Source organism: Haliotis rubra, unplaced genomic scaffold, assembly GCF_003918875.1.
Source record: "Haliotis rubra isolate DU_JTF1 unplaced genomic scaffold, ASM391887v1 Scf158, whole genome shotgun sequence".
NCBI lineage: Eukaryota > Metazoa > Mollusca > Gastropoda > Lepetellida > Haliotidae > Haliotis > Haliotis rubra.
The window spans coordinates 1,560,903-1,574,962 of record NW_025765536.1 but is presented as its reverse complement, the minus strand read 5'-3'; positions in this window follow the sequence as shown (position 1 = coordinate 1,574,962).

The following is a 14,060-nucleotide window of genomic DNA, read 5'->3' as shown; positions in this document are numbered from 1 at the left end:
TGTGTCTCATCTACCTTGCTGTGTACCTCTCTATGCCTCATCTGCCTACCTGTGTACCTCTCTATGTCTCATCTGCCTTGCTGTGTACCTATCTATGTCTCATCTGCCTACATGTGCCATCTGCCTATCTTCATATGTCTTCCGCTTCCTGTGTGCCTCTCTATGTCTCATCTGCCTACCTGTCACATCTGCCTACCTGTCTCATCTGCCTACATGTGTCTCTGCCTCCATGTCTCATCTGCCTATCTGTCTCATCTGCCTAAATGTCTCATCTGCCTACATTTGTCATCTGCCTACATGTCTCATCTGCCTACATGTCTCATCTGCCTATCTTCATGTCTTCCGCTTCCTGTGTGCCTCTCTGTCTTCTTCACCTGCCCCTACCATCATGTCAGATAAGTGCCATGTATTGACATGTAGAGTGGTGTTAAGTGAGATGAATCTGTGATTGTGATTGTTACACAACGGAGTTATACAACTCCAATGCTTTTTCTGTTAAAACCCTTTAGATGTTAGTATAGGATCCCCCAAACACATAGTACGAAGGACAAATACTAACGCGAGCCATCTTTGCCCTGGAGAACTTGGGATCGTAAAGAACGTACGTTTGAATCACCCTGTATTTATCTGCCTGTCCTTGTGTCCATGGAAACCTGCCTATCTATTTGCCTATCTGTGTACTCGTATGCCGCATCTTTGAATCTCCAGTTAATATGAGTCAATACTAAGTCTTGTATTTGTTATTGGACTTCCCTTGTAGCTACCGTTTTCCATATCTGTTTCCATCAGGTCACCAATCTGTTTATTATTTGTTTGCCAGTTCAAGAAGAAGAAGTTTATTCAGTATTTGAGGCCACGTGGCCAAGAGTACAAACATATAATAACAATATTGTGCGGATGGACAGACAAAAACAATGAAATTAGTTCATTTTCATACAGGCAAGTTACGCTTTAGAAATAATGCTATTGACTTCAATAGATGTGCATTTGTTGCTGTTAAAAGTTGTTTAAATTTTAATCTTGACGGGAAGGTGATACAACATTCATTTGGTTTCCATTATAGAACCATTTTTCTGATTTCTTAAGATATCCACCATTTCTAAATACTACTATACAAGATTTGTCAAGATTAACTTCTAAACCCCATTTTGAGCAAAAACGATTCAATGTATCAAGTTTTCTTTGTAAACCAATAACAGTGTCATCAAGCAAGGTAACATCATCTGCAAAAAAGCAGTAATAGAATATCATTTAAACCATCTTTGACAAATATTCCTCTTAATCCACAGTTATTCATTTCATCCACAAGCTCGTTGATAAAAAGTATAAACAGAGCTGGGCTAAGCATGCAACCTTGCTTTACCCCAGATGATGTGTTAAAGATTTCAGATCTCTTATTTCCAACTTTAACACAAGCTGATACCTTGTCATACATATCTTTCAGCAACTTGAACATTTTACCATGGACACCTTTGGTGAGGAGTACATATAAAAAACTTATTTCTATTTACAAAATCAAAGGCTTTTCTAAAGTCAATAAAAGCTGCATAAAATCGATGTTTGGGTTTTCTTAGATATTTTTGGCATAGAGATTGAAGGACAAATATGTTATCGACTGTTGAATAGTCAGCTCTAAATCCTGCTTGACACTCATGTAAAATCTCATGCAATTCCATCCAGATACGAATTCTGGAGTCAAGGATAGAAGTGAAAATTTTACCCATCACATTCAACAATGATATGCCACGATAATTATTCGGGTCATTCTTATTACCTTTCTTATACAATGGTATAATCATACCGATGTTCCAGTTGTCTGGAAATACACCAGTGTCTAATACAGCGTTAAACAATAATTCTAAGTATGGAATAATGAAATTTGCATTTTTTAAAAACTCACGTGGTATTCCGTCAGAACCCGGGGATTTTCCGGTCTTAAGGGATTTGATAGCCTATTCATGTGCTTTGTATTAAAGCGAGTGGATGTGAGTGAGTTTAGTTTTACGCTGCACTCAGCAATATTTTAGCTATATGGCAGCGGTCTGTAAATAATCGAATCTAGACCAGACAATTCACTGATCAACAACATGAGCATCGATCTACCCAATTGTGATACGATGACATGTGTCAACCAAGTCAGTGAGCCTGACCACCCGATCCCGTTGGTCGTCTCTTACGACAAGCATGTGTTACCGAAGATCAATTCTAACTCGGATCTTCACGGGTTAAAGACACTGTATAGAATGATACAGTCGTGACCGGCCGAAACATGGCGATGCTGAGCATCATTTGAACTCACTTGGTGAACCTCGCACAACTTCATGGTCGCCGGTGCGCAAAGCCGGAGATATAGTAAGTAGAATCCGACACCCTGGTTATCTAGCCACGTGCTTTCTCATTCATTGAGTTCAGGAGGAGCAGTTTATCTGGTTTGTTCTTCTTGTAAACAAACGTTTTGGCGACTTGCAGAGACTTTCTTCCGTTAAAGGGTCAGTAAGTTCACAGAACATTCCCCTGGTATTTGGTGGTGCTGCTGATAATGCCCAGCTCCATCAATAGCCCCATCATATCCCTACAGTGTAGATGTTTACAGACGCGGGGTTGTAATGATTCAAGTTCGGATGTTAATAAGAGCAGGTGCCCGTACACCTGATGTTCTGTATTGGCGGGTCTGTTTTTCTTAATTGAAAAATCAATGTCGGATTTTGGCACTTGGTTCCTATGTTGATACATCGCCTTATATCAACTAAACACACACATACCTTCTAAACCGGGTACACAGCGTGATAGTCTGTCTCACAGTCCCTGAACCACATTATTTTCCCTACTGCCTAGCCTTCCCTGAAATGCTAAAGCCCTAAATGAAACAAGTCAAGATTTCCCCAGTTTCAGGATTTCCCAACTCACTGGGGCTCCTTTTCAATTTAAATGGGTTTATTGGTTACCATCAAAATTATATATATTCGAGACTAACAGTATGACTGGGGGCGGCATGGAGAAGTGACACATTTTTTATGCCAATATCTGTATACACTGGACAGAAATAGCTAGAGTCACAGTAAGTTACAAGACGGCGCTATGGTTTTACTGGAGATTGTTGTAAGTTACAAGACGGCGCTATGGTTTTACTGGAGATGGTTGTAAGTTACACGACGGCGCGATGGTTTTTCTGGAGATGGTTGTAAGTTACAATACGGCGCTATGGTTGTAAGTTACACGACGGCGCTATCGTTTTACTGGAGATGGTTGTTAGTTACAGGACGGCGCTATGGTTGTACTGGAGATGGTTGTAAGTAACACGACGGCGCTATGGTTGTACTGGAGATGGTTGTAAGTTACACGACGGCGCTATGGTTTTACTGGAGATGGTTGTAAGTTACACGACGGCGCTATGGTTGTACTGGAGATGGTTGTAAGTTACAAGACGGCGCTATGGTTGTACTGGAGATGGTTGTAAGTTACACAACGGCTCTATGGCCTTACTGGAGATAGTTGTAAGTTACACGACGGCGCTATGGCCTTACTGGAGATAGTTGTAAGTTACACGACGGCGCTATGCATTACTGGATATGGTTGTTAGTTACAAGACGGCGCTATGGTTGTACTGGAGATGGTTGTAAGTTACACGACGGCGCTATGGTTTTACTGGAGATGGTTGTAAGTTACACGACGGCGCTATGGTTTTACTGGAGATGGTTGTAAGTTACAATACGGCGCTATGGTTGTAAGTTACTGGAGCTATGGTTGTACTGGAGATGGTTGTACAAGACGGCACTATGGTTTTACTGGAGATGGTTGTAAGTTACAGGACGGCTATGGTTGTACTGGAGATGGTTGTAAGTTACAAGACGGCGCTATGGTTTTACTGGAGATGGTTGTTACAGTTACGACAGCGCTATGGTTGTACTGGAGATGGTTGTAAGTTACAAGGCGGCGCTATGGTTTACTGGAGATGGTTGTAAGTTACACGGCATGGTTTTACTGGAGATGGTTGTAAGTTACAAGGCGAGCTATATGGTTGTACTGGAGATGGTTGTAAGTTACAAGACGAGCTATGCTATGGTTGTAAGTTACGGAGATGGTTATACTGGAGATGGTTGTAAGTTACAAAGGCGAGCTATGGTTGTACTGGAGATGGTTGTAAGTTAAGTTACCTATGCTGCTTAAGTTACAAGCTATGGTTTTACTGGAGATGGTTGTAAGTTACAAGACGGCGCTATGGTTGTACTGGAGATGGTTGTAAGTTACAAGACGGCTATGGTTGTACTGGAGATGGTTGTAAGTTACAAGACGGCTATGGTTTTACTGGAGATGGTTGTAAGTTACACGACATAGTTATACGCTATGGTTTTACTGGAGATGGTTGTGGAATGGTTGTAAGTTACAGGGACGGCCAGATGGTTGTATGGTTGTGGAGATGGTTATGAAGTTACAGGCGAGCTATGGTTTTACTGGAGATGGTTGTAAGTATGGTTGACTGGCTATGGTTGTACTGGAGATGGTTGTAAGTTACAAGACGGCGCTATGGTTGTACTGGAGATGGTTGTAAGTTACACGGCGGTAGCTATGGTTTACTGGAGATGGTTGTAAGTTACAAGACGGCGGTTGCTATGGTTGTACTGGAGATGGTTGTAAGTTACAAGGCTTGCGCGCTATGGTTTTACTGGAGATGGTTGTAAGTTACAAGACAAGCTATGGTTGTACTGGAGATGGTTGTAAGTTACAAGGCAGCTATGGTTGTACTGGAGATGGTTGTAAGTTACCACGACGGCTATGGTTTTACTGGAGATGGTTATGTTAAAGTTACAATGGTTGCTATGGTTGTACTGGAGATGGTTGTAAGTTACAAGTTACGGCTATGGTTTTACTGGAGATGGTTGTAAGTTACAAGACAGCGCTATGGTTTTACTGGAGATGGTTGTAAGTTACACAAGGCGCTATGGTTACTGGAGATGGTTACTGGACAAGATGGCTATGGTTTTACTGGAGATGGTTGTAAGTTACAAGGGCAGCGTGCTATGGTTGTACTGGAGATGGTTGTAAGTTACACAACGCTATGCTAGATGGTTGTACTGGAGATGGTTGTAAGTGGTTTGTACAACACGGCGGCTATGGTTGTACTGGAGATGGTTGTAAGTTACAATTAGACGGCTCTATGGTTGTACTGGAGATGGTTGTAAGTTACAAGACGGGCTATGGTTGTACTGGAGATGGTTGTAAGTTACAAGGGCAGGTAGCTATGGCCTTACTAGATGGTTGTAAGTTACAAGGCGTAGCTATGGCTTACTAGGGATGGTTGTATTACACTGGAGATGGTTGTAAGTTACACAACGGCTATGGCGGCTCTATGGTTTTACTGGAGATGGTTGTAAGTTGTATATGGTTTTACTGGAGATGGTTGTAAGTTACAAAGGCGCTTGTACTGGATGGTTGTACTGGAGATGGTTGTAAGTTACAAGACGGCGGTTGCTATGGTTGTAAGTTACTTTGGTTTTACTGGAGATGGTTGTAAGTTACACGACGGCTGGATGGCCTGTACTGGAGATAGTTGTAAGTTACACAGCGGAGCTATGGTTGTACTGGAGATGGTTGTAAGTTACAAGGCGGCTAGCTATGGTTTTACTGGAGATGGTTGCACAAGGCGGCTATGGTTTATACCTGTATTGGAGATGGTTGTAAGTTACAAGACTTACCGCGAGCTATGGTTGTACTGGAGATGGTTGTACTAGTTACGACGGCGCTATATGGTTGTACTGGAGATGGTTGTAAGTTACACGACGGCTATGGTTGTTACTGGGAGATGGTTGTAAGTTACCACGGCGGTAGCTATGGTTGTACTGGAGATGGTTGTAAGTTACACGACGGGCGCTTATATGGTTGTACTGGAGATGGTTGTAAGTTACAAGGTTGTACTGGAGATAGTTGTATGGTTTTACTGGAGATGGTTGTAAGATGTTACACGACGGTGCTATGGCCTGCTATACTGGAGATAGTTGTAAGTTACACGACAGCGCTATGGTTGTACTGGAGATGGTTGAAAGTTACCGCGGCGGCTCTATGGTTGTACTGGAGATGGTTGTAAGTTACACGATGGCGCTATGGTTTTACTGGAGATGGTTGTAAGTTACACAACAGCGCTATGGTTTTCCTGGAGTTGCTTGTAAGTTACACAACTCTATGGTTGTACTGGAGATGGTTGTAAGTTACAAGACGGCTCTATGGTTTTACTGGAGATGGTTGTAAGTTACAAGACGGCGCTATTGTTGTACTGGAGATGGTTGTAAGTTACACGACGGCTCTATGGTTGTATTGGAGATGGTTGTAAGTAACACGACGGCTCTATGGTTGTACTGGAGATGGTTGTAAGTTACAAGACGGCGCTATGGCTTTACTGGAGATGGTTGTAAGTTACACGACGGTGCTATGGCCTTACTGGAGATAGTTGTAAGTTACACGACAGCGCTATGGTTGTACTGGAGATGGTTGAAAGTTACACGACGGCTCTATGGTTGTACTGGAGATGGTTGTAAGTTACACGACGGCGCTATGGTTTTACTGGAGATGGTTGTAAGTTACAAGACGGCGCTATGGTTGTACTGGAGATGGTTGTAAGTAACATGACGGCGCTATGGTTTTACTGGAGATGGTTGTAAGTAACAAGACAGCGCTATGGCCTTACTGGAGATGGTTGTAAGTTACACGACGGTGCTATGGTTGTACTGGAGATGGTTGTAAGTTACACGATGGCGCTATGGTTTTACTGGAGATGGTTGTAAGTTACAAGACGGCGCTATGGTTGTACTGGAGATGGTTGTAAGTAACACAACGGCGCTATGGTTTTACTGGAGATGGTTGTAAGTTACAAGACGGCGCTATGGTTGTACTGGAGATGGTTGTAAGTTACACGACGGCGCTATGGTTGTACTGGAGATGGTTGTAAGTTACAAGACGGCTCTATGGTTGTATTGGAGATGGTTGTAAGTTACACGACGGCGCTATGGCCTTACTGGAGATGGTTGTAAGTTACAAGACGGCGCTATGGCCTTACTGGAGATGGTTGTAAGTTACACGATGGTGCTATGGCATTACTAGGGATGGTTGTAAGTTACACGACGGTGCTATGGTTGTACTGGAGATGGTTGTAAGTTACACGACGGCGCTATGGTTTTAGTGGAGATGGTTGTAAGTTACATGACGGCGCTATGGTTGTTCTGGAGATAGTTGTAAGTTACAGGACGGCGCTATGGTTTTACTGGAGATGGTTGTAAGTTACAAGACGGCGCTATGGCTTTACTGGAGATGGTTGTAAGTTACACGACGGTGCTATGGCCTTACTGGAGATAGTTGTAAGTTACACAACAGCGCTATGGTTGTACTGGAGATGGTTGAAAGTTACACGACGGCTCTATGGTTGTACTGGAGATGGTTGTAAGTTACACGACGGCGCTATGGTTTTACTGGAGATGGTTGTAAGTTACAAGACGGCGCTATGGTTGTACTGGAGATGGTTGTAAGTTACACGACGGCGCTATGGTTTTACTGGAGATGGTTGTAAGTTACAAGACGGCTCTATGGTTGTATTGGAGATGGTTGTAAGTTACACGACGGCGCTATGGCCTTACTGGAGATGGTTGTTAGTTACACGATGGCGCTATGGCATTACTAGGGATGGTTGTAAGTTACACGACGGTGCTATGGTTGTACTGGAGATGGTTGTAAGTTACACGACGGCGCTATGGTTTTAGTGGAGATGGTTGTAAGTTACACGACGGCGCTATGGTTGTACTGGAGATAGTTGTAAGTTACACGACGGCGCTATGGTTGTACTGGAGATGGTTGTAAGTTACAAGACAGCGCTATGGCTTTACTGGAGATGGTTGTAAGTTACACGACGGTGCTATGGCCTTACTGGAGATAGTTGTAAGTTACACGACAGCGCTATGGTTGTACTGGAGATGGTTGAAAGTTACACGACGGCTCTATGGTTGTACTGGAGATGGTTGTAAGTTACACGACGGCGCTATGGTTTTACTGGAGATGGTTGTAAGTTACACAACAGCGCTATGGTTTTCCTGGAGATGCTTGTAAGTTACACAACTCTATGGTTGTACTGGAGATGGTTGTAAGTTACAAGACGGCTCTATGGTTTTACTGGAGATGGTTGTAAGTTACAAGACGGCGCTATGGTTGTACTGGAGATGGTTGTAAGTTACACGACGGCTCTATGGTTGTATTGGAGATGGTTGTAAGTAACACGACGGCTCTATGGTTGTACTGGAGATGGTTGTAAGTTACACGACGGCGCTATGGTTGTACTGGAGATGGTTGTAAGTTACACGACGGCTCTATGGTTGTACTGGAGATGGTTGTAAGTTACACGACAGCGCTATGGTTTTACTGGAGATGGTTGTAAGTTACAAGACGGCGCTATGGTTGTACTGGAGATGGTTGATGGCCAATAGACACTAATGAAATATGAAACCTTTGTTTCAAGAAATAATTTGAGACAAATGTTGTAAAGATTTACATCATGTAGTATATTCATGAACGATGGGTGTGGATTTTAAGAGCGCTTTCAGCGTTGGAGATTCCTGTTTGGTTGATGTAGGAGTCACACAGACAACAGCCGTCTCGCACGTTAACGGACCAGCACTATGGAGGATTGCCACATTTATCCCACTGTGCATGTTAGGACGGGCGAGATGCACAACTTTAGGAATATGGTCATTACTTAGGGACTTGTCATTCAATAAAGAGAAGTTGAGGGGGTTATGTTAGATGTGTGGGGAGCGACGGAAGGTGGGTAACTGAGTGAGTTTAGTGTTTTACGCCGCACTCAGCAATATTCCAGCTATATGGCAGCGGTCTGTACATAATCGAGTCTGGACCAGACAATCCAGTGATCAACATCATGAGCATCGATCTACGCATTTGGGATACGATTGGCGGAAGATAAACACAGTTGCATCAAAGGTGGTCGTATGGTGCCACGTGGATAATACTTTCATCTCCATGTATGATACAATACCGAGACCGTTATATGGTGCTGAGCTAACACCCTAGTGTGATATAGTTCAAACCTCTCAATATGGATATGAGAGTATGTTCTACGTAGATGACGGTATCATCTCGGGGTGGTAATATTCAATATTTTTGAGAGCAACCGGTCCTGGTTGAGTTACAAATCAGCTTTTACAGGATTGGAATACGTACATCAGTAGACGTGGTCTGGCTGTATATATATACTTATATATGGTACTGATATTGTTGTAGGTGGGTGACAGCGTAGTGAGCGACGATGGAGACGGGAAGTGCGTGGCCGATGCTGTTGCTGATGCTGCACTGGGGCGTGCATACTGCAGCTGACGAGTTTCCCCGTAAGTGTTGTGATTTTGATTGCTGGCCGTAACGTCATGCACTGGAACAGGACGACATTACATGACGTTACACATGGTACAGATTGAGTTCAAAACCTCGCAATCATGGTCGATGTAAATATACACTGTACCTCGTACGTTTGTGTGTCTACATGGTGCAGTGGAACAAGAAGGCTTTTCATACTGGTATTATCCCGGTACATGCATATCTTCGATCTTGGCTGTATTGTTATTCGAAGTCAAATGCTCAGTGCGAACACCAAGGTGATTTTCTTGCTTATCGATTAGTGTTCTACTTTGTCGCAAGTTGAGCTTACCACCATTAACCTTTCGCTTTTTCAGTTGAGCTTACCACCATTAACCTTTCGCTTTTTCAGTTGAGTTTACCACCATTAACCTTCCGCTTTTTCAGCTATTTCTCTGAAACAGATCAGTTTGCAGTCGGTGTCCGCGAGATAGCTCAACTTTATAAGCTACTTTCTAAAACAGACAAAAACGCATTGTTTTAAATGCCCATATTTCCGCATTCTTTGTTCAGTCTTATTTTACGAAGGGCTTGTGTACTAATATTTTCGACTTCTTATCCAGAGCAAAGGCAGAAATCGTACTAATGTACTGCCTGCTTGATGCTTATTGATGTCTGGAATTATAATATGGTAAATGTGTTCAAAGCATCATACCTGAACAATAACTCTTTTGGAAGATGGAACAGGTCTGTTTAGCGAAACAGTAATTACGATTTATGTATGGCGACGCGACATGGATCAAACTTCAGTATGGTGTTGACAGTTACAAACTCATGTCAAACATTTAGTGTCAGAGAAGATATATAATCCTCTGTGGATTTGATAACGTTTAAACTAATGAGATATGTCTCCAGTTGAAACACGCTCCATCCCGGACGACAACCTGTTATACACAGTAACACTTCGTCATTTCAGTACCCCCAGCTGTTACCAGCAAGGCTCCCAAGAAGAGGTACTTCGTGAAGGGAGAAACACTCGAACTCAAATGTGAAGCCCTTGGACACCCTTCACCTGTGTAAGTACACATTACCTTACTGGCTGCTGCTGTTGCTTGTAACCAAACACTTCAAGTGTGTCAAGGTCATTGTGACCCTGGGACGCCCCTCACCTGTGTAAGTACATATTACCTTACTGGCTGCTGCTGCTGACCAAACACTTCACGTGTCAAGGTCACTGTGACTTCGTGAGACGCCCCTCACCTGTGTAAGTACATATTACCTTACTGGCTGCTGGTGACAAAACACTTCACGTGTCAAGGTCACTGTGACTTCGTGAGACGCCTCTCACCTGTGTAAGTACACATTACCTTACTGACTGCTGGTGACCAAACACTTCACGTGTCAAGGTCACTGTGACCCTGGGACACACCTCACCTGTGTAAGTACACATTACCTTACTGGCTGCTGATGACCAAACACTCCACGTGTCAAGGTCACTGTGACTTCGTGAGACGCCTCTCACCTGTGTAAGTACACATTACCTTACTGACTGCTGGTGACCAAACACTTCACGTGTCAAGGTCACTGTGACCCTGGGACGCCCCTCACCTGTGTAAGTACACATTACCTTACTGGCTGCTGATGACCAAACACTCCACGTGTCAAGGTCACTGTGACCCTGGCACACCCCTCACCTGTGTAAGTACACATTACCTTACTGACTGCTGGTGACCAAACACTTCACGTGTCAAGGTCACTGTGACCCTGGCACACCCCTCACCTGTGTAAGTACACATTACCTTACTGGCTGCTGATGACCAAACACTTCACGTGTCAAGGTCACTGTGACTTCGTGAGACGCCCCTCACCTGTGTAAGTACACATTACCTTACTGGCTGCTGCTGCTGACCAAACACTCCACGTGTCAAGGTCACTGTGACTTCGTGAGACGCCTCTCACCTGTGTAAGTACACATTACCTTACTGACTGCTGGTGACCAAACACTTCACGTGTCAAGGTCACTGTGACCCTGGGACACCCCTCACCTGTGTAAGTACACATTACCTTACTGGCTGCTGATGACCAAACACTCCACGTGTCAAGGTCACTGTGACTTCGTGAGACGCCCCTCACCTGTGTAAGTACACATTACCTTACTGACTGCTGGTGACCAAACACTTCACGTGTCAAGGTCACTGTGACTTCGTGAGACGCCCTCACCTGTGTAAAGTACACATTACCTTACTGACTGCTGGTGACCAAACACTTCACGTGTCAAGGTCACTGTGACCCTGGGACGCCCCTCACCTGTGTAAATTACACATTACCTTACTGGCTGCTGATGACCAAACACTCCACGTGTCAAGGTCACTGTGACCCTGGCACACCCCTCACCTGTGTAAGTACACATTACCTTACTGACTGCTGGTGACCAAACACTTCACGTGTCAAGGTCACTGTGACCCTGGCACACCCCTCACCTGTGTAAGTACACATTACCTTACTGGCTGCTGATGACCAAACACTTCACGTGTCAAGGTCACTGTGACTTCGTGAGACGCCCCTCACCTGTGTAAGTACACATTACCTTACTGGCTGCTGCTGCTGACCAAACACTCCACGTGTCAAGGTCACTGTGACTTCGTGAGACGCCCCTCACCTGTGTAAGTACACATTACCTTACTGGCTGCTGCTTCTGCTGCTTGTGACCAAACACTTCGCGTGTCAAGGTCACTGTGACCCTGGGACCCCCCTCGCCTGTGTAAGTACACATTACCTTACTGGCTGCTGCTGTTGCTTGTGACCAAACACTTCACGTGTGTCAAGGTCACTGTGACTTCGTGAGACGCCCCTCACCTGTGTAAGTACACATTGCCTTACTGGCTGCTGACGGTGGGGGTGAGCAAACACTTCACGTGTGTCAAGGTCACTGTGACTTCGTGAGACGCCCCTCACCTGTGTAAGTACACATTACATTACTGACTGCTGGTGACCAAACACTTCACGTGTCAAGGTCACTGTGACCCTGGGACGCCCCTCACCTGTGTAAGTACACATTACCTTACTGGCTGCTGATGACCAAACACTCCACGTGTCAAGGTCACTGTGACCCTGGCACACCCCTCACCTGTGTAAGTACACATTACCTTACTGACTGCTGGTGACCAAACACTTCACGTGTCAAGGTCACTGTGACCCTGGCACACCCTCACCTGTGTGAAGTACACATTACCTTACTGGCTGCTGATGACCAAACACTTCACGTGTCAAGGTCAAGGTCACTGTGACTTCGTGAGACGCCCCTCACCTGTGTAAGTACACATTACCTTACTGGCTGCTGCTGCTGACCAAACACTCCACGTGTCAAGGTCACTGTGACTTCGTGAGACGCCCCTCACCTGTGTAAGTACACATTACATTACTGGCTGCTGCTTCTGCTGCTTGTGACCAAACACTTCGCGTGTCAAGGTCACTGTGACCCTGGGACACCCCTCGCCTGTGTAAGTACACATTGCCTTACTGGCTGCTGCTGTTGCTTGTGACCAAACACTTCACGTGTGTCAAGGTCACTGTGACTTCGTGAGACGCCCCTCACCTGTGTAAGTACACATTGCCTTACTGGCTGCTGACGGTGGGGGTGAGCAAACACTTCACGTGTGTCAAGGTCACTGTGACTTCGTGAGACGCCCCTCACCTGTGTAAGTACACATTACATTACTGGCTGCTGACGGTGGGGGTGACCAAACACTTCACGTGTGTAAAGGTCATTGTCTACCAGTTTGAACCTTGCAGTATACAGTATGTTAAAACAACCAACCCGCACATATGGTTGAAACATATCACCAGGAAAATCGTACAATCCAACGGCTACTGTTGTTTATATATGTTAACAAAACATGGATTTACAATACCTGTATACCCATGTTTTAGATGTACATTAACTTTACTACAGTTAAATCGCACGGATAAACAAACCATGGGCACGAGAAATGTATATTGTGTATATATGGACGTTCCTAGCAGTGATCGCCCTGAATACGGGGTTGTAAGTTGTCTTAGTATTGGTGTATATTCATTAAAGTTGGGTCACAACGTGCAACATATTTTACAAATATTTGGATATATTTTGTGAAGTTGCTTTCCAGCCTGTATTGGTTGAAATCCGGCGTCAACATTGACTACAATAGCGACATCAACAGAGACCGCGTGGGCGTAGACGCAAACAACACGCTTGTGATCCAACGCGCCCAGCAGTCAGATGATGGCTACTACCAATGCCGAGCTGAGAACATACATGGGATATCCTTGTCCACCAAATACGAACTGACCCAGGGGTGGGTTGGACCCCCCGGCACCTCCGAGGTCAGAACACTGCGTCCACGGCTAGGGTACCCTTTGAAGCTCAATTGTAACCCCCCTCGGAGCGTTCCCGAACCGAAGAGTGTGTGGTCCTACCAGTTCGACAACGAATACGACAACTACGATTACGAAGAGGACGAGAATTTAGTGCTTGTAGAGCCCTCGGAGACAATCGTCACAGATTATATGGGTAAGTGGTTTTGCGAAGGAAGTGTTAGTAAGAAACTTATTAAACTTATTTAGTACGTGTCTTGAAATGATGACGTCTTCTGGGTCAGCGTTGAGTGAGTGAGTATGGGTTTACGCCGCTTTTAGCAATATTCCATCAATATCACGGTGGGGAACACCAGAAATGGGCT